Genomic DNA, 21,575 nt, shown 5'->3' on the forward strand with positions numbered 1-21,575 from the left:
AGAGCATTAGGACAAATAGCTAATGCATGTGGGGCTTAAAACCTAGATAACAGGTTGATAAGTGCAGCAAATCACCATGGCACACATAAACCTATGTAACCACCTACACATTCTGCACTCGTGTCCCAGAACTTAAAGTAAAATTTAAAAAAAAAAAGGAAATAATAAAAATAGCTACCATTTGCATAAAAAGGACAATCCCATGGGACTTTTGCTGAATTATTTCTTCATTTTCCTTACATTTTACTTTTTCTTCATCTTCCTCTGGAATACTTATAGTTTGTAGGTTTGGACACTACACAATCCTATGTTTCTCAAAGGCTTTGTTAAGTTTTTAAAAAAACTCTTTCTTAATTTTTATCTTACTGGATTAATTGCAAAGATCTCTCTTCCAGCTCTGAAGTTATTTCTTCCAGTTGGTATAGCCTACTGTTACAGTTTTCAACTGTATTTTGTAATTATTTTAATGAATTTTTTATTTCTAGAAATTCTGTTTGTTTTTTAATGATATCTAGCTCTTTTTTAATATTCTGAATTGTTTTTCTGATTTCTTTGTGTTTTTTCAGCTTTGTCTTGGATTTCATTGAGCTTCTTTAAAATCAATATTTTTAATTTTTCATGGGGTATTTCAAAGATTTCATTTAGTTTAGATTCATTGGTGAAGAATCAGTGTGGACCGGGTGCAGTGGCTCATGCCTGTAATCCTAGCACTTTGAGAGACTGAGGCAGGTGGATCAGGAGGTCAGGAGTTCAAGACCAGCCTGGCCAACATAATGAAACCCCATCTCTACTAAAAATACAAAAATTAGCTGGACATGGTGGTGCATGCCTGTAGTCCCAGCTACTCAGGAGGCTGAGGCAGGAGAATCGAATCACCTGAACCTGGGAGGTGGAGGTTGCAGTGAGCTGAGATTGTACCACTGCATTCCAGCTTGGGCAGCAGAGTGAGACTTCATCTCAAAAAAAAAAAAAAAAAGAATCTGTGATCTTTCGAAGTGTTGTGGCACTCTGTTTTTCATACCTTCAGAGTTGTTTCTCTGGTTCGTTATCATCTGGATAAGCTATCTCTCCTTATTTTTTGAATTTGTTTTAATTTGGATGGAATTTTTCTCCTTCAGGAGGTGTCTATAATGTATGATTTGTAGGGTCCTTCTGGCTTTAGTTCTGGGTGCTTTCAGGGCTAAACAGTCTGTATAAGTTCTTTGGTTATATATAGCCTTTGTATGATGGCTTTCCTGAATGTTATTTTTAGTAGCAATGCACTGTGCATGTGAGCAGGCTCAATGCTTCCTATTGGACTGGAATCATGGAGATCTCAGGAAGCTTATCTCATTCCCTACTGCTGTTGACTTGTCTGTTGACTTGTGTCAGCTCATTTTCTATTGTGTTTTGCAGTTCACACTGTAGGCCAGTAGGTGTCACTTATGGGTATGAGCCACCTGTGGTCAATATAGATGGGTATATACCTAATCCTTTTTTAATGGGAGAAGCTCTCTGTTGCCTCAGACCATGGGCTGATCTGTGGAATGCACACTGGTATCACCTCCCTCCTTAGGAAAGATCCTAGATGTGTGGGACCAGACTGAGCAGGCCCACCTATAGGTTTCCCAATGGCATGCACATGCATCAACTTTGAAAAGGGTTCCAGTGGGCAGCCTGTGAGAACCAGGAGATGTGCCTAGGCATGAATTCTAGAAACTTCTGCTGCCTCAGGTTCTCTGCATGGGAAGAGTGAGGTGGCCTAAATCATAACCTAGAAGAGTGAGTGCTCCAAATTCCAGAGATATGTCTGGGCATCAAGAAGAGAGAGCACCAATGTACCACAATCTCTGCACCTGAAGGGAGGGGCAGCTCAGATTCCTAAGTCAGGAGAATGTGTGTGTCAAAGGCCTGCAAATATACCCTGGCCAAAAGTAGAGAAGCTGCTGCTGTAATAAGGTCTTTGCAAGGGAAGGGATGAATGGCTCAAACTACTAATCTGTGGAAGTGTGTGTGCCAAATGCCTGGAGGTATGTCTGAGTGTGATGCGGAGGGAGTGCTGCTGTACCAAGTTGTCTGCGTGGGAAGAGAATGGCAACTCAAGCTCCTTTCCCAGGAGATATGGTGCATCAAAAGCCTGGAGATATGTCTGGCCATGAAAGAAAATGTTCCACTGCACCAATATCTTTTTACCAGCCAAACGCCATCAGGGGGTGGCTTGCCCACTATCTTCTCCCTTGGATCTGGAGTGTCCTTTGTTATTCTGGTGAATTCCCATTTTCCTCCTTGAATTAAAGCTCACAGTGTTGATCTTTATGCACTGTTTTGCTATTTCCGAGTGGCTGAGGCATGCTAACAGCCTCTAACCCACCATTTTGACTATTTCTGCAGCAAGTGCATGGGCGATTTAACAAGACCAATCTACACTTGGGGGAATAAGATGGAGGGTGAGCAGAATCAATCTGTCTATTTCCCTTAAGGAAATGTGTTTTCCATATTGGTAATTTCTTAATGGACAGAAAAATCAAACTCTATTCAAATAATGTCTATATAGTCAGTTACCTTGCCTAAGGAAAATTATTTTAAGTCTAAACCGAGCGTTGTACTTGAAATATAGTGGTGAACTAAAACAGATATATTTACTGCATTTGTGGAACTCACTATAGTTTACTCTTGGAGAGAAAAAATGAGTATTAGCAGTCTCAATATTTCTCTTGGCAAATAAATATGTGCTTAATAATTTCTTTTTTTTTAAATGTTATTATACTTTAAGTTTTAGGGTACATGTGCACAACGTGCAGATTTGTTACATATGTATACATGTGCCATGTTGGTGTGCTGCACCCATTAACTCATCATTTAGCATTAGGTATATCTCCCAATGCTATCCCTCCCCCCTCCCCCTACCCCGCAAGACTCCCCAGTATGTGATGTTCCCCCTCCTGTGTCCATGTGTTCTCATTGTTCAATTCCCACCTATTGCTTAATAATTTCTATTAGCTTAATCATGAAAACAGTTGGTTTTAAACTTTCTTTTTTTTTTTTTTTTTTGAGACGGTGTCTAGCTCTGTCGCCCAGGCTGGAGTGCAGTGGCACAGTCTCGGCTCACTGCAACCTCCGCCTCCGGGATTCAAGCGATTCTCCTGCCTCTGCCTCCTGAATAGCTGTGATTACAGGCACCCACCACCACGCCCAGCTAATTTTTTTTTTTTTTTTTTTTTTTTGTATTTTTAGTAGAGACGGGGTTTCACTGTGTTGGCCAGGCTGGTCTCAAACTCCTGACCTCATGATCCGCCTACCTCGGCCTTCCAAAGTGCTGGGATTACAAGTGTGAGCCACCACGCCCGGGCAAGTTTTAAACTTTTTAAGAATACACTTTCTACCCCAAAATTGAATGTAAATAAATTTACCACACAACATGATGTTAAAATTTTTCACACTTGAATATATTTGTTTATACCACAAAGATAGGAGTTACAAAAATTGTAACATTAAGTGAACAGAATACACGAAGACTTAAAAAGTTTTATTTTTGACCTCAAAAGGTTATAGTTTGGGAATAAAAAGAGGAGTCCTGTGAAGTTTGAAAATATATCAAATGGATGGCCTTGAATGTTAAATCTCTTAGACATGGGCTTGAAGAACTTAACTTCCCAAACCTCAAGACCAGTTAATGAAGCCAACTCACTATGACTTTAAAAGATACCTTAAGATATGTAAGAAGCCTATAAGATGACTTTTATTATACACTTTAGAAAAATGGAATCAAATGGATTTTTTGAAAGTTATGATTCCTATATTGGAATTAGATTATACTACTATTAATTGAGTTTAAGGCCTTTTTACGAAAGAGTTTTGTTGAATCCTAATGAGGATAAAGAGTGAAGCTTAAACTGTACATACGTGCTTGAAGTTTACATGTATGAACCTACACATTGCGACTGGACACAAATACAGTCTGAATACTTGCTGTAAGTTCTATTATTTCATATTACCTATCAGTCTCTCTTCTCATCTCTACACTGCTGAAAAAGGTTGCCTTTTAGTTGTGACTGGTGGAGCTATTTGGAGACACCAGTGATGTTTGCGATAGACAGTTCACTTCACAGGATATCTGACACCTTTCTCAAAAAGAGATCTCCTTCTCTGATTACGGTTCAGTGTCCCACTTTAGTCTGTCTGACATTGTTCTAAGTCCTGTATAACTGTGAAGTTGTGAAAGAAAATATAACCAAAGAATAAAAGGGCTGCTATGTGGCCAGTGTTTCTGATGTGAAAACTGAGTCTCACAGAGGTGAAGTAGCATCAGTCAGAGACACTTTCAACTTCAAAGCCTTGATTCTGTTCATCACAATCTATTGGTTCATTGATAAACATAAGACACAATTAAAGTGAGCCATTTGGTTCTTCTGTGAAAGCAAAATAAAATATTACTGCAATGTTTATCAAGGGAAAAGTCAAAATGGAGTTTGTGGTGAAAAGATTTAACCTTTTTGATAAAACATGTTTTGCCTTTTCAGGTCTAGGGAAAGAAATTCAGTAAATTTAGAAAAAGTAATTTTTAAATTTTAAATAAGATACCTGTAGAATATAATACAACCTTACAGGCATATGGCCAGATATATTAAAATGTTCTTAGAGCTTTGTCAGGAAATATTTAAGTGTTTCATAATGAAGATTTTAGACATATTGATTATGTGCAGAAACACTGATTATACAGATGAATGGAAATATATACAGAATTCTAAAATCTTCCCTGATCTGTGGAATACTGACTACTTAATCAATTCAGAATGTATTTAAACTGTTACTTCTTAAACGTTTTAGAAAGCCAGAACACTAATTAGCATAAAGCTGCAATTTGAACAACACTACTGTGCTAGTATGAAAAGTAGAATATTGTTCTCCAACCTGTACAAGTTTTATTTACCAAATATAGTCCTCTTGTGCTTCTGTTCACAGTATTAAGTTGTACAACGACTCATGTAAGGAGCTTTGAAATTTAATTTTGTTGAAGAATATTTTCTTTAATGTGGACTATTAGATGTAAAAAAACTTAAATCAGGCCCTTTGTGTGTATGTGTGTTTGTGTGTGTGTGTGTGTGTGTATGTTTTAACTTCGTTCAGTTACAAACAGCCACATCTATGAACACATGCCAAACTGAATGAATTCTATAAAATAAAGTCTAAAGAAATAACTGTTCTAGATTTATGCCAAGGCATTGAAGAAATGTTCACACTTACCTGCTTTTGCAGCTAGTGATTTATGATGCCCATTACCTTTGGCATAAAGAGATAATCTTTTAAAAATTTGAGGTAGAAATTAAAAGCTATCTTTGTAATTTTCATCTGTGCCAGCATTTTCTATCATACATCTCTTACAGGTCTATTTAAAACATGAAATACTAAAATCTGTTTCACTACATAGTGAAGTTCAAAGTTTATCCAAACTATCCATCTATTTAAAATTATTATGATAGTTAAAATTTAGGACATAAATCTTGATATAATTCATAAGATGATTAATTCTTTCTAGTGTTTCAGTTGAAACTGGTACCAATCTTCAACCCAGTTGGTTAGCTCTTTTCATCATCTTAGTAGGTGCTAAATGTAGCCTCCAATTCTAGTTTAGAATATTATTTTCCCTGGCTATATGAACTAAATTACTGCCCCCTTTGTTTTGTACACCCAAAGCCCCAACTACACTTTTTCCAGCTGGAGAACAGGGTGCACCCATCAACCTATAATTCCATTATTTGTATTGACATCTGAGTTCTTTCTAACCTCTACTATAAATATGCGACATTTTCTATAGCACTCAAACTTTTTCAAAACTTTCCTTATCACAATCCTGCTTCAAATGACATATTCTCTTCATTATTGTCTCTTCCATCAGTGTAGTATTTCTTCATATGTCTCTTCTACTGCTTGCTGTGTCTCAGCTGTTATGATTTTTTAAATCTCTTAAAATTTAGCAATATAAATTAATGCTTAAAACAGTGAATTTCGAAATGCTTTGTTTGAACTTGGAGAACAGATTATTTCTTTTAGCCTAACTACCCAATGATGTTTTCTACTTTTTTAAATATTCATTTTTCTACTGACAATAGATTTTCTTTGTCTCTCCCTTTTTGAAACTTTGAAGATTAAGTAAAGGAAAAAAATTGATAATTAAATTGTACCTTGTAAATGGAAAAAGTAATTTCCATACTCTTTACATTCAAATTTAGGAGTGCCTCAGGGAACCAATTACACTACTACGTATGTAGGAGAAATACCTGTAAGTATTTCAGAATTTAAGGATGTTTAATATTCATTTGTATAATCAAAGGCAGAAAACTCAGAAGCAATTAAACATTATACAAATCTCAATACCATTACTTATGACATATCTGGAAGTTAATCCATGATAATTATAGAAATAGAAGGTATTATACATTGCAAAATGGTTTAATAAAGGTTTGCTTATTCCCACTACTTAAGGATTATAATTTTAAAATCTGAGTAAACTCTACAGCATTGTTCAATACATTAGAAGTAAGGTTTAAAAAAATAATAACTTTTATTAGTTTTCCAAATTAAGGTTGAATGAAAAAACTCCTATGTATTTTCAACTGGGCTTTCTTTTGAGGAATTTATCGACATTTTTGGACATTTATAGTCAGAAAAAATATACTCACAAATTATGGATATTATAAAGGTGATTATTTTTAATAAAATGTTGAAAAATATCATGGACTTTAAGGTCTATACCTACTCAGAATTCTATGATTCCTTAGTTTTCATCCATGTGATACATGAGCAGATTTGATTTTGTATGTTGTGCTTATTGTTTTGCCCTAGGAATGGATATCTATGGCATGAAAAAACTCACAGTGACAATATACTCCCTATAAATCAAGAAGTCCTCTTATTTTCAAGTGTTGAATGTTCATGTTTGTCAGATTAAATATATGAAAGATGTCACTAGACCTAGTCACATTATCAGCATTCAAAAGATATGTTATCAACACTTCCTTAATGCTGTTTTGGTAATATGTTGCAATGACTTGAAGTATCAGAGGAAAGATATCATTTTTGTTTGAAACGTTAAATGATATATTATCTCAATGGTACACACAGCTATTCAATGAAACTCTTCTGAGTATTTGTTCAGGTCTATTAAGTATGTGAATAGCCTGAGTTGTGACAGCAAGCAGCCTCTTACCCTTTTAGCAGATGTAATTACCACATGGCAAGGGAAGTGACCATTAAATAAACCTAAAACATTGCTAAATAGAGTACTGGCATGCTGTCAAGTACTGAAATTGTAGTCCCTTATATACAGGTGATCATATACACTGGTTTTCCCAAAGCAATCCGGTTTATGCCTGCTGCATTATTATTAACAATACCGCTCTCACCCTCAAAAGTATTCTGGTTTGAACCATAAATTACTGCATATGGCCATCTTCCTTCCAGGAATAAAATTTGAGTAAAAATAATTAGGTGGTAGATCCAGAAACCTCCCAAAAAGTTGAGGCATCAAGTAAAAAAGAGGTATTAGAAGACTACAACTTTTCACTCTATGTATTTTTTATTGTTCATTTTTTCCTGCTAAAATAAATGAATTCCTCATTTTATTCTAGATGAAGTATTTCTTGCAACAGCAATTAGGGAAACATTTCTGTTCTGTCTCTTCTACTTTGTGCAAAGGGTGGGAGCAAAAGCTAAAAATGAAGTATAATTCAAAATCCTTTTGACACAGGCTGAAATCTAGACTGTGGTCATGATAGAGGTGGTTATTTTCTGCAGCAGCCAGTAGAAAATAAATAGGCTAATAATAACATAATATACTGCTATTCTAAAACTGCGGTGGGCAACATAGACTTGAGAGAGAAATGCTTCGCTCACAAATTTAACCTACAGTAAAAATCTAATCAGTATTATTAAACAATATTAAACTAAATGTGATTAATTTTGAAACTAACAATATCTTTCACAATACTTTTCCAGCACTATTTATTGATTTCTCAGTGTTTGTAAAACCCTTAGATACAAGCTTTTGTCACTAGGAAAACTGATGTTTCATTTACCAGTTTTGGAAAGAATCATTGCATGATCCTCCACTTGAGTGGGACTGATTGCATTGATCTGAATTAATACAATTAGAGGAAGAAGGATTACTCAAACGTTTGCTTGGTGGGATCGTGTCAGTAGCATTGTGAATTGCTACATTTATGTAGGACACATTTAAATGTGTGTATAGATGCAGATTTATATTTTTATATAAATATATAGGCAGGACACATATAAATATGTAATATATACATATTTATTACATGTCTAGTATATATTACATATATTACATATAAATATGTAATATGTATACATAAAGGTGTTAAAAAACACTTACACACATATACACATTCATATACATTATCCTAGTCAATTGCATGAGTGGAAAATTCCTAAAAATCTGGTTAAAGTAAAACCATAAGTTCAGCAATCTTTCATTCTGTGTTTATTGACTCATTCATTGTAAGCCTTATTTTATATATATATTAAGATGTGTCCTGCACATATATTTATGAATATATATTTTAGATATGTCCTGCATAAATAATATATATATATACACACACACACATACACATTACTCCCATAACTATACATTAATATGTATTGGAAGTGTTTTTAAGTGATTTCGTATATAATATAAATTATTTGTAATTGCTAGGACTTGTGTGTTTCCTTGTTTCCTTGTGCCAGGCATATACTAAAGACTCCCTGTCATTTAATCCTCACAACAACAAAGGAAGTAGATATTATTACAATTGTTATTGATATTATTATCCTCATATTCATTTGCAGAAAATAAAACTGAGGCTTAAATAGATTATGCAGTATAACTTTTGAAGGAAATGTATATTTCTTCATTAATGTATAATAATGTATGGAGTTAGGTGTATTTCCTTCTCTCTTCAATCAATCCAAGAATAAGTGGAGAATCTTGGAGCCAATCATAGTATTCTTTATTTACTTATAAAAAATCTGTTTCTATACGATGTGATTAAGTTTCAAATACTAAAAAGAATGCATTTGCAAAGATCTGGTTTCAGTGCTTGAGCAACTGATTTCTTATTAGAGGGAGGAGTAACTTCCCTATAGTAATGAATTGTTTGGTTTTCTCTTCTTTTTCTTTGGAATGAAAGAAGATAATCAGTGGTGGTAAGAATTTAAAGCAAATATCCACGGTCAGGTTTTGATAGTCAATCTTGAATTATTCTTCCCTAAAACTAAAGGACTCACTTTACAACATGATGTCTAACTCAAGAGATAAAAATTGTAAAACTCCTCTGAGAAAATAATAAAAACAAATGTTTGCTTCTGATATTTTGTTTCCTTTTTTTCAGAGATCATTAGAGCTATTATTGCTCGTTATCTGAGGGAACAGTTATGAAAATCTATCTGAGCATGACAAGAATAAAGATGACCACACGCATGCACACACACACACGTGTGTGCACACACACACACGTTATTCTAGCCTGCATTGGGGTGATTCTGACAGCCTTAAGTTTGCGCAATTAGGAGTCAGATATTTGAAAAAGTTCAGTTTAGGCCTAAGAGGAGGCCAACACTATAGAATAAGTAAAATAAAAGCTGAGAAATAATCTAGATACTCAGGTAAAATCCTGACTATAAAGAAAGAAAACAAAGAGAAACAGTAAAACTATGTAACTGCAAAATTCACATGGCTGCTGTAATAGAATGTCAGATCTAATGTCAGATCTATGTAATATAATGTCTAATCTAAAATTTTCTTCATTTTCTATATATCTACATAGATGGAATTTTTGCCATTCAATACATTATATGTTTTATCATCTGGATAAAAAATATTCAACTCTGTTAAGATTCAGCATATTTGTCATAGTCCAACTTGGGTTAGTCTATTTTACCTGATACAAATATAATACCAAATATGAGCCATGACCTTTTGCTTTTTATCTTGCACTCTTGAAATCCACCATCCGCAATGTTGCCATAGTGATTTATCCACAAGAAAAAACTGGCCTTATTCCACTTCTATTTAGCAGGTCTCTGGCTCTATTATGATTATCCATATGGCATACAACATGTCCTCTGTGTCATGGTCTTGGCCTGCTTCCACAGCCTTTTCCACTAATATGCATAACTTGACGTTTATGTTACAATAACATAGAATATGGTTCCTACAACATATGCATGTTATTTTATAATTGCATATATTTGCTGATGCTTTTCCTGTTGCTAAAACATGATAAGCTCTGACTTATGTACTTACTGAACTCATTACCTGCATTTAAAGATTAGTTAGAAATTATGCCATCCCAAAAGTGATGACCGATCTAGTGAATGGGGCTAAGCGGTCCTGCTCTGAGTTTATATCATGTCCTTTCTTCCCCTTCTTAAAATGATCTCTTTAGGGATTTCTTTATTCCTTTAGGTTTCTAGTTATTTGATGAAACAGCCAGCATGTGGTTTGTTTTTTTTTTATCTTTGTATACTCAACCCTAAGCATTATGCTGGTAAACATGTAATGTGCGTTTGTTGAAATGAAATAGCCGGTTTTTCATGAAGTAAGAATCACAGAATACTGTCCCAAAACAGTTTTGGTACTGGTGAAAGATCTTGTATTATTTTGAAATAAATGCAGGCTTCAAAAAGTCTGATAGGCTGTATATTTTCAGTAATCTTAAAACCGCATGCTGCTTTGATTATTTTTACTATTTTAATTACTTTATTATTTATGGATTTATTTAGTCTCCATTTGTTATTTTTGTAATTTCCAGGAATAAAGTCTTGGTAGCTGTTGCAAATGGCAAACTGGACAGAAGCAGCTGTTTCAAATTTCAAGTTTCTATACCAGCAAGTTACTTCCAATAGAAAATATATCAAAATGTGATTTATTTATACTCCTTTCCTCTCAATTTTATATGGACCTGGGCAAGAACAGTGGTATCTATAGTACTAAGTTATTGTTGCATGATGTACTACTCATTTTTCCTAAGAAACTTTACTGTCCCTGGAGTTTGCAACAAATTTTGTCAGTTGAGTCTTACTTAATTTCTCTGATCCTGCTTTGGGGCTGATCAGGCATGCCTACCACCTCAATTTACTCTAGGTTCTGTAGCTTAGGTAAGTAGTCCATGGTCCAGTTTCATTCATTACCTATAGAGGTCAGCCTCTAGGAGTATACCAAGTACAGCTACAGTGTTCAACATCTCTTACTATTAACATGTCTAAACCCTATTAGAATTATATTAGAGAAGGAGGTCTGTATAACATCATGAAGATTGCTTCTATGTTCTCAACAGGATTTCCTGCATCTTATTTTCTAAGATTTAAAATGTGTCTTTTTGGCTGGGCGCTGTGGCTCATACCTGTAATCCTAGCACTTTGGGAGGCCAAGGTGGGCGGATCACTAAGGTCAGGAGTGTGAGACCAGCCTGGCCAACATGGTGAAACCCCGTCTCTAGTAAAAATACAAAAAATAGCCGGGCATGGTGGCGTGCACTGGCAGTGCCAGCTACTCGGGAGGTTGAGGCACAAGAATCGTTTGAACCTGGGAGGCGGACGTTGCAACGAGCCGAGATCGCGCCACTGCACTACAGCCTGGGCAATAGAGTGAGACACCGTCTTGAAAAAATAAATTAAAACATGTCTTCCCCGTCCCCGTTTCCTGTGGTTAAGTCTTCAAATACCTCCATATCCTATTCTCCAGGTATGGTAGGTGTAAAACTTAAAGTAGGAAACATGGAAATAATTCTAAAAATTTATATTACCATCCCATAACATCTAAGGAATTTTATCTACTAGGATAATCTCTGCATGTCATATTTCTTAAAGTTTTCAATGCAATTTAAATTCTTATAGGCCTATTAGCCCTATAATTGACTAAATAACATGAAACTCAATACACTCATTTTTACTTTATATTTGATTTCCAACAGTGCTTTTCTAGGGTTGAGTTATAACTAAAAGTGGGGACGAGAAGTTGTGTATTGACTTGGAAGTTAGAAAGATCAGTTTGTTTTCTATATTAAAGATAATTTAAATGTACATATTTCAGCCATACTATCATGAAAACTATTTGGAATATCAAATGCATTTTATTTTAATGGAGTTCCTTGTAATCAGCATTACTCTGGAGGTGATGAATGTGATTAAAATACTCTGCTGAGGCAGACAACCATTCACATTTAGTTGGATGAGACTCAGCTTTATACATCTGAGCATTCAAAATATCTGACTCACTGTTAAGAGAGATTATGCTGTTTACCTCTCAATATGCTCTTCTCTTTTTAAGATACCTAATCTCCACTCTCTGAGAAAGAGAAATGGCAAGTTTCACTTTACCGTTGATACCACATCTATCAATACTATTCAGAAATTTTTGAAAAAATCCATCATCAGATACCTCTCTATAATCACCTATAATTTGAGTAAAACTATCAGACTTATGTGGTAGTGAATGATAGAATCAAAATATGAATCCATGCCACCTGACCAAGAGACAGTAAATATTAAGTAATATTTAAGAAAGTAAATATTCTTCAAATCAGATAAAGCTTAAAATGTTCATGGTAATCTATTACGGTCAAATCACTGTTCTAGAAGAAACTGGTCTCTATGCATTTTTTGTAGAACAACTCATGGTATGGATAATGGTGGTGCTATGGTCACTTACGTAATAAAAAAATTCAAAAGGTTGTAGAAACTGATTACAGATCAAGAAGTACAACTTATGAAATATTATGCTTAAACTATTTCATATGTGATGAAATTGAGGTTTGGGGAGATGAAATAAATTGCACAAAATCACATACCTAATAAATGATGGAGCCATAATTTGAACCCAGGCATTCTAACTATTCTTTCAATTATATTAATTATATCTCTACCACATTCAAATGACAGTTCTAGAAATAACTGATATGGATTAATCTTAGCATGCATATTTTTTAAAAAATTATTTTAGTTTCGTAGGTACACATGCACGTTTGTTATATAAGTAAATTAGGTGTCATGGGGGTGCTATGTACAGATTATTTCATACCCAAGGTAATAATTATAGTAGCTGATAAGCAGTTTTTCAATCCTTACCCTGAACTCTCAAGTAGGCATCAGTGTTTCTGAATCCCTTATTTGTGTCCATGAGTACTCAGAGTTTAGCTCCTACTTTCAAGTGAGAACATGCAGTGTTTGGTTTTCTGTTCCTTCATTAGTTCACTTAGAACAATGACATTTCATCAGTGTTGTTGCAAAGGTCATAATCTTGTTCCTTTTTTATGGCTGTGTAATATGACATGCTGCATAAGTGCTGCATTTTCTTTATCCAGTCCACTACTGATGGGCATTTTGATTGATTCCATGTTTTGATATTGTGAATAGTGCTACGATGAACATACTCATGCATGTGCCTTGATGGTAGAATGATTTATATGTCTTTGGGAATGTGCTCAATTAATGAGATTGTTGAACCAAATGGTAGTTCTGTTTTAAGTTTTTTGATAAATCTCCAAACTGCTTTCCACAATGGCTTAATCAACTTACATTCCCACCAGCAAGATACAAGTGTTCCTTTTCTTTGCAATCATGCAGGCATCTGTTATTTTGACTTTTGAATAATAACCATTCTGATTGATGTAAGATGGTATCTCATTGTGATTTTTATTCACATTTCTTTAATAATTAGTTATAATGAGTGTTTTTCACATGCTTGTTAGCTGCATGTATGTCTTCTTTCTGAAAGTGTCTCTGCATGTCTTTTGCCCAGTTTTTAATGGGTTGTTTATTTGAGTGGTTTTTGTTTGTTTGTTTGTTTTGCTTCTTAATTTGTTTAAGTTCCTTAGAGATTCCGGATATTAGACCTTTGTCAGAGGCACAATTTGCAAATATTCTCTCCCATTCTGTAGGTTGTCTGTTTACACTTGAAGGTTTCATGTACAATACAGAAGTTCTTTAGTTAAATTATGTCCCAGTTGTCAATTTTTGTTTTGGTTGCAATTGCTTTTGGCATCTTCATTGTAAAATTTTGCCTATGTGCAGAATGGTATTTCTTGGGTTATCTTCTAGGGTTTCTAAAGTCTTGAGTTTTATATTGAAGTATTTAACTCATCTTGAGTTGATTTTTGTATATGGTGAATAGAATGAGTCCAATTTCAATCTTCTGCACATGGCTAGCCAGTTACCCCAGCTCCGTTTGTTGAACACTGAATTGTTTCACCATTGCTTGTTTGTCAGTTTTGTCTAAGACCAGATGGTTGTAGGGGTGTGTGGCTTTATTTCTGGGTTGTCTATTCTGTTCCATTGGTCTATGTGTCTGGTTTTTTTACCAGTACCATGCTGTTTTGGTTATTGCAGCCTTACACTGTAGTTTGAAGTTAGGTAATGTGATGCCTCTAGCTTTGTTCTTTTAAATTGCTTTGGGAAGTATTGCACTTTTTATAGTATTGATTCTTGCTATATATGAGTATGGAATGTTTTTCCCATTATGTCATTTCTGGTTTATTTCCTCAATGTTTTGTAATTCTCATTATAGGTACCTTTTGCCTCCCTGGTTAACCATATTTTTAGGATTTTACGTTTTTGTGACTATTGTGAAAACAATTACCTTCTTGATTTGGCTCTCATCTTGGAGGTTGTTAGTGTATAGAAATGCTACTGATTTTTGTACATTGATTTTGTATTCTAAAACTTTTCTGAATTTGTTTATCAGATCTAGGTGCTTTTGGGCAGAGACTATGGGGTTTCCTACATATAGAATCATATAATCTGCACATAGAGACAGTTTGACTTCCTCTCTTCCTATTTGTATATTTTTATTTTTTTCCCCTTGCCTTATTGCTCTGGCTAGGACTTAAAGTACTGTGTTAAATAGGAATGGTAAGAGTGGGCATTCTTTTCTTCTTCTGGTTCTCAGCAGGGGACACTTCCTGCTTTTGCTCATTCAGTATGATATTTCCAGTGGGTTTGTCATAGACGGCTCTTACTATTTTGTGGTATGTTTACTCAATGCCTTATTTGGTGGAGGTTTTTAACCTCAAGGGCTGCTGAATTTTATCAATAGACTTTTCTGCATCTGTTGAGATGATCATGTGGATTTGTTGTGAATTATGTTGATGTGGTGAATCATATTTACTAACTTTGCATATGTTGAACCAGCCTTGCATCACAGGGATAAAGCCTACTTGATCATGGTGAATGAGCTTTTTGAGTGCTGCTGGATTTGGTTTGCTAGTTTTTGTTTCTTTGTTTGTTTTTGAGGATTTTTGGATTTATGTCCATCAAGAATACTGGCTTGAAGTTTTCTTTTGTTGTTATTGTTGTTGTGTTCTGCCAGGTTTTGATATCAGAATGATGCATGACACATAGAATCAGTGAGGAGGAGTTGCTCCTTCTCAATGTTTTTGGAATAATTTCAGTAGAAATGATGCAGCTCTTCTTTATACATCTGCTAGAATTCAGCTGTGGATATGTCTGGTCCAAGACTTTGGCTGGTTGGTAGGCTTTGTATTACTTGTTTAATTTTAGAACTCATTATTTCTCTGTTCAGGGTTGCAATTTCTTTCTTGTGAGGTTGTATTTCCAGGAATTTATCAGTTTTTCTAGGTTTTCTAGTTTGTATGCATAGAGGTGTTTGTAATATTATTTGAGGTTTTTTTTTTTTTTTGTATTTCTGTGAAATTGGAAGTAATGTCCCCTTTGTCATTTCTGATTGTGGGTATTCAGACTTTTTTTTTTTTTCAGTAGTCTACTTATCAATCTTATTTATTTTTTCAAAGAAACAACCACTAAATTTGTTGATCTTTTGTATGGTTTTCCGGTCTTAATTTATTTCATTCAGTTCAGATCTGACTCTGGTTTTTTGTTGTCTTCTGCTAGATTTAGGGTTTGTTTATTTTTGTTTAACATTGCTTTAGCTGTGTCCTAGAGATTCTCATGTGTTGTATCTTTGTTATTTATTTCAAATAATTTCTTGATTTCTGCCTTAATTTCATTGTTTACCTACATTGTAATCCAGGAGCAGCTTTTTTCATTTTGATGTATTTTGTATAATTTTGAGTGATCTTCTTCGTATTGATTTATATTTTTATTGTGCTGTGGTCTGAGAGTACAGTTGGTATGATTTCAGTTTTGTTGCATATGCTGGGGATTGTCTTATGGGTGACTGTGTGGTTGATTATATAGTATGTGTCATGTACAGATTAGAAGAATGTATATTATGTTGTTTTTTGGTGGAAAGTTCTATGTCTGTTAGGTCCATTTGGCTAAGTGTCAAGTTCAGGTTCCAAATATATTTGTTAATTTTCTGCCTTGATGATCTGTCTAATACTGTCAGTGGGCTGTTGGAAGTCTCCCACTACTGGTGTGTGTTTATCTAAGTCTCTTTGTAGTTCTCTAAGAGCTTGTTTTATAAATCTGGATGCCCCTGTGTTGGGCATGTATATATTTAGGATAGCTGGGACTTCTTGTTGAATTGAAACTTTTACAAATATGTAATTACCTTCTTTGTCTTTTTAATTGCTTGTGTGTTTAAACTCTGTTTTTTCTTAAATTAAAATAGGAACCCATGCTTTTTTCTCTTTTCTGTTTGTCCAATTGATTTTTCTCCATCCCTTTAATTTGAGATTCTGGGTGTCATTGCTTGTGAAACAGTTCTCTTGAAGACAGCATACAGTTGGGTCTTTCTTCTTTATTCAGCATGCCACTCTATGCCTTTTAATTAGGGCATTTAGCTCATTTACATTCAAGATTAATACTGCTATGTACAGATATGATCCTTTAATCATGTTTTTAGCTGGCCATTATGCAGACTTGGTTGCGTAGTTGCTTTAGAATGTCGATTTATGTACTAAAGCATGTTTTCCTAATGTCTTGTAACAGTCTTTCCTTAAATATTTAAATATGGAAATATTTAACACTCCTTTAGAGACCTTTTTTAAGGCAGGTCACGTGCTAACAAATTTCCTTAACATTTGCTTATCTGAAAAGAATCTTAATCTCTTTCACTTATGAAGCTTAGTTTGGCTGGATATGAAATTTTTGGTTGGAATTAGATAAGACCCAGATTATTTTTAAGGTTATTGTATTTCCTCTCTAATTTGTTGTGATTATATTTTTCCAATTATTTAGGAAGAAATCTGAAGCATTATCACTTAAAAAATATACTGAATATAGGCCCCCAATCTCTTCAGGCTTTTAGGGTTTCTTCAAAAAGATCCACTGTTTGCCAGATGTAGTATCCTTTGTAGGTGACTTGCTCCTTCTTTCTAGCTATATTTAACATTTTTTCTTCCATTTTGACCTAGGAGAATCGGCCAACTACATTTCCTGGGAATGGCCACCTTGTATAGTATCTCACAGGGGTTCTCTGTATTTTCTGAATTTAAGTGTTGGCCCTTGGGTGAGGTTGGAGAACTTTCATGGCCTATATCCTAAAATATGATTTCCAAGTTGCTTTCTTTCGTACTCTTTCTCCTGTAGGGATGCCAAGGAGCCATAGATTTGGTCTCTTTACATAATCCCATATTTCTCAAAGGTTTTATTCATTCTTTATTCTTTTTTCTTTATTTTTGTATGACAATTAATTTGTAGTACCAGACTTAACCTCTGAGATTCTTTGCTCCACTTGGTTGATTTTGCTGTTGATACTTGCAATTGTATTTTGAAATTATTGAAGTGAGTTTTTCAGCTCTATCAGATCAGCTTTGTTTTTCTTAAAATGGTTATTTTGTCTTTCAGTTCTTGTATTGTTTTATTGTATTCCTTAGACTCCTTGGATTGGGTTTTGAGTTTCTCTTGAATCTCAGTGATCTTCATCCCTATCAATATTCTTAATTCTGTTTCTGGCATTTCGGTCATTTCAGCCTTGTTAAGAACCATTGCTGGGGAACTAGCATGATCATTTGGAGGATGATCACCCTGGATTTTTCAGTATGCAGAGTTCTCATGCTAGTTCATTCTAATCTGTGTGGGCAGTTGTTCCTTCAGTCTTGAAAGTTGCTGCCCTTTGGATAAGGTATTTGCTTTTATCTTCTTTGATTCCCTTGGGAGTTTGATAGAGGAATATGGTGGGTTCAGTCGATTGACTTTGTCTCTGGAAGATCTTAGGGGGCCAGAGATTAGTTTAGTACTCTGGGCCTGCTTGCAGTAACTCTGGGGGGCTAATGCCAGGCCCCTAGCTTTGTTAGTTTAGCCCCTTCATGCTGGGAACCTGCTGCAATGGAGAGGTCGAGGCTTTTACTGAGCATCATTTGTAAAATAGATTTAGGAATATTGTATTTAAAATACATAAAACATAATCATTAAGGCATAGCCGATTTTCATATGTTCATTTTGTCCATTTGTTTTCCCCTATGCAATGCATAACTTACCAGTAAAAAGTATTTTCTTTACAAAGTGTTAAAAAGACAAAGAAATAAAAAACTATTTATTGCTACTGAGATGCTAAATAATGTAACATTCTAAATATATTACTAAAATGCATTAACGGAAATAAGATATATGCATATATTTCTCCTGACATTCAATATAAGGAATATTAGGTAAAATTATAGTATGATGAAAATTATATTACTATTTTTGTCCTTAAGGCTAACAGTCTTCGATCCTACTGCTTCAGCCACTTTGCTGTTGGCCACACTTAAAAGTATTCAGAGAAACACTGAAGCCTGGTTTCAAAAGTGAGGTGGGACTGCATTGCCATCATTATCATCATGGAACAATAAAAAATAATTTTCTATCATATGGAAAACATGCAGAAATCCTTTCCTTCAGAGATTTTGTTACTTCTGGTTATGGGTCTTGATAGAGTCACTTAAGATAGGGTCTTGGTAATTAAGTTTACATAACATCTAGATCACAATAGTTTGATGACTTTTATTCAGAAATGTGGCAAACATTTTCTTCCGTAACATATGAACTAATAATTTGAGGAACATGTAAGTGACTAGTTTTTCTTTTACATAAAACCTGTAGTTAAGCGTTGTCAAATCATGTTACAAAATTCTTACCTTTCAAAGTTGACTATAACATTGATAAATACTTTGAAATATCATTAAGGTGTATTATGTTTTCTGAAGCTTATTTGTTTAATCCTTTGTTAGAATGTCATTATGATTTCAGACACTAGATCTTTATTCTAAGCACAGAAACAGACTTTTGGGTAAACTTATGCTGTTTTTCCTCTTCTGAAGAGGAGGACATTACTTTTATGAAAACACTCATTTGATTAATATTGACTTTCCCTTTTAAATGTGAAAGACAAAAAGGAATTTATTATATAAGTCAAGGAGCCTTTCTTGAGGACACAGAAGTGTCATAATCATTATCAAAGACTGCTTTACTAAGAAACTTTTACACAAATGACACTGGCAATAGTTAAAAAATGGTTCCTTCTAAAGATAAAAGGTGGCTCAGTTGTCAGGGAAGAAATCATGATAATAGAAGGCACTAGGTAAATGTTGGCTATCATGTGCCCAGCATAATGTTAGAACATTATCTATGACCTCTAAATTCACTGTAGGTAATCAGGGTAGCTGTTATTATCTTCATTTTACAAGTGATAAAATTGAAAGTAGAGAATTAAAAAGGTTCAGTAATTGATCAAATTTATATAGTTTTGAAATGACGTAGAGGGTGGAAAACCAGGTTCTGTAAGGCAGCACAGCTGCAGATCTTTGCACTACCACATGAATGACAAATATCTCATTTCATTCCGTTTCCCCTGGCAGATACAGCAAATAGTTTGTAGCTTTTGTTTCTGCTCAGCAACAGACACCCTCGGAATCCTTCTAAACACAGAATCTATACAGCACTTAACTATTGACCAGATTTGATGCAAATAATAAACCCAAGGCAACATTGTGTCAAAATGTGCCAGTCTTCTTTATTCTTTGAGCAAACCCATGTCACTGTATCTGTGAGTGATTGTTTCAAGAAATCTATGTACTTAATTTTTTAATTCCAATACTTCAAATTAGCTTGTCTCTCCTAATATCCAAACGTGTTTAACTTTCATTTATCCCATGCCAACAAACCAATTTGCCTGTGATTTCCAGTCAAGCGAATGTAAACTTTCTTTCTTAAATTCTGTTTGGATGATTTTCCCTTTCTGTAGGTGGCTGTAACTGCATTGAATGAGAAGACAGTCATTTCAGATAAACATGGACTTGTTTCTCCTCTTGACTGCTTCATTACTTATAAATACCACCCATCCTATATTAAAGCTCTCTCTCAGGATGAGTATTGATTTAGGAGTCTCTCTACCAATGATAAGAAGGGAATGTACAGATGCCACTGTATACAGAACTTAGCAGGTGGCCTAAATAGTATCATAAGTGCCTGTTAGAATAAGAAATAACCAATAAGTGAGAACGTTTTTATGTAAGAACAGGCTTCCTGGCTATTTTTTCTTTTCTTTTTTTTTTTTTTCACTCTCCCTCCATCCCTTCCTGCCTTTCTTCCTTCCTGCCTGACTTCCTTGCCTCTTCCTTACTTCCTTCCTCCCTTCCTCCCTCCCCCTTCCCTTTCCCCCTTCCCTTCCCTTTCCCCTTCCCTTTCCCCCTTCCCTTCCCCTTCCCCTTCCCTTTCCCCCTTCCCTTCCCCTTCCCCTTCCCTTTCCCCTTTCCCTTCCCCTTCTCCTTCCTCTTCCCCCTCCCCTTTCCCTTCTCCTTCCCCTTCCCTTCTCCTTCCCCTTCTCCTTCCCCTTCCCTTCTCCTTCCCCTTCCCCTTCCCCTTCCTTCCTTCCTTCCTTCTTTCTCTCTCTCTCTCTGACCATAAATGGAATAAGCAAAAATAAGCATAAACATTTCTGCAGAGGTTAACTATTGCAAGCATGTAAAGATGTATATATATACGCATTTCAATAAGCATAGCAATATACATAATGAGAAAATAAAAACAAAATATATGTCTAACATAATGTAACTGTTTTAAATAAATTAAACTGTGTTATCGGGTAATCATGCATTTTCAACATGAGGATTTAAATTTATATGCAGATATACCTGTAAATAAAATAAGTTTAAAAGATCATGATATGTGAACTAAAAAAATTCACAACAGAAATATAGAATGCTATTTTGAGAGAAAAATATTTTTTAAACTATCAAGTACATATAAGCTAAAATAAGTTATTTCTGATATTTTAGATAATTTACTTTTTCTATTCTATTTGAAATTTGTTACTAATTTTTATCTATCAAAGTTATTTCTTATGTCGTAACTACAAATAAAAAAATAACTTTATTTCTGCAAAGACATAATAACAATAATATCTTCAAAAATTACCACTAGCTGGGTTCAGTGATGTGCGTTTGTAATCCCAGCTACACAGGAGGCCAAGGAGTGCTTGATCCCCAGGAATTTGAGTCCAGTCTGGGCAACATAGTGAGACACCATCTCTAAAAGAAACGTAAATTTCCACTGTATCCTATAAGATGACAGCCTGATGGTCAGGGGAGATGTTGGGGAAAAAGACACATACATAGATAAAAACATCCATCCCTGCAATGACTTAACTTACACTCACATCATTTTACTTTAACTTGTTAAAAGTTTTCAGG

General features: G+C 34.7%; 1 protein-coding gene across 16 annotated transcripts in view; it reads left to right on the top strand.

Moving 5' to 3' along the window:
* Positions 1-21,575, top strand: part of PCDH15 (protocadherin related 15) — a 1,013,670-nt gene that overhangs the window by 83,268 nt on the left and 908,827 nt on the right. For 2 of the 16 annotated variants that reach the window (XM_063727642.1, XM_054522568.2), the window contains one exon: positions 3,214-3,327. The exons of the other annotated variants lie outside the window; for them this stretch is intronic. The gene's annotated coding sequence lies outside the window, so the exon portion shown is untranslated. The remainder of the gene's footprint in view (positions 1-3,213; positions 3,328-21,575) is intronic. 16 annotated transcript variants of the gene reach the window in all.

This window comes from Pongo abelii, chromosome 8 (assembly GCF_028885655.2).
Source record: "Pongo abelii isolate AG06213 chromosome 8, NHGRI_mPonAbe1-v2.0_pri, whole genome shotgun sequence".
Classification (NCBI taxonomy): domain Eukaryota; kingdom Metazoa; phylum Chordata; class Mammalia; order Primates; family Hominidae; genus Pongo; species Pongo abelii.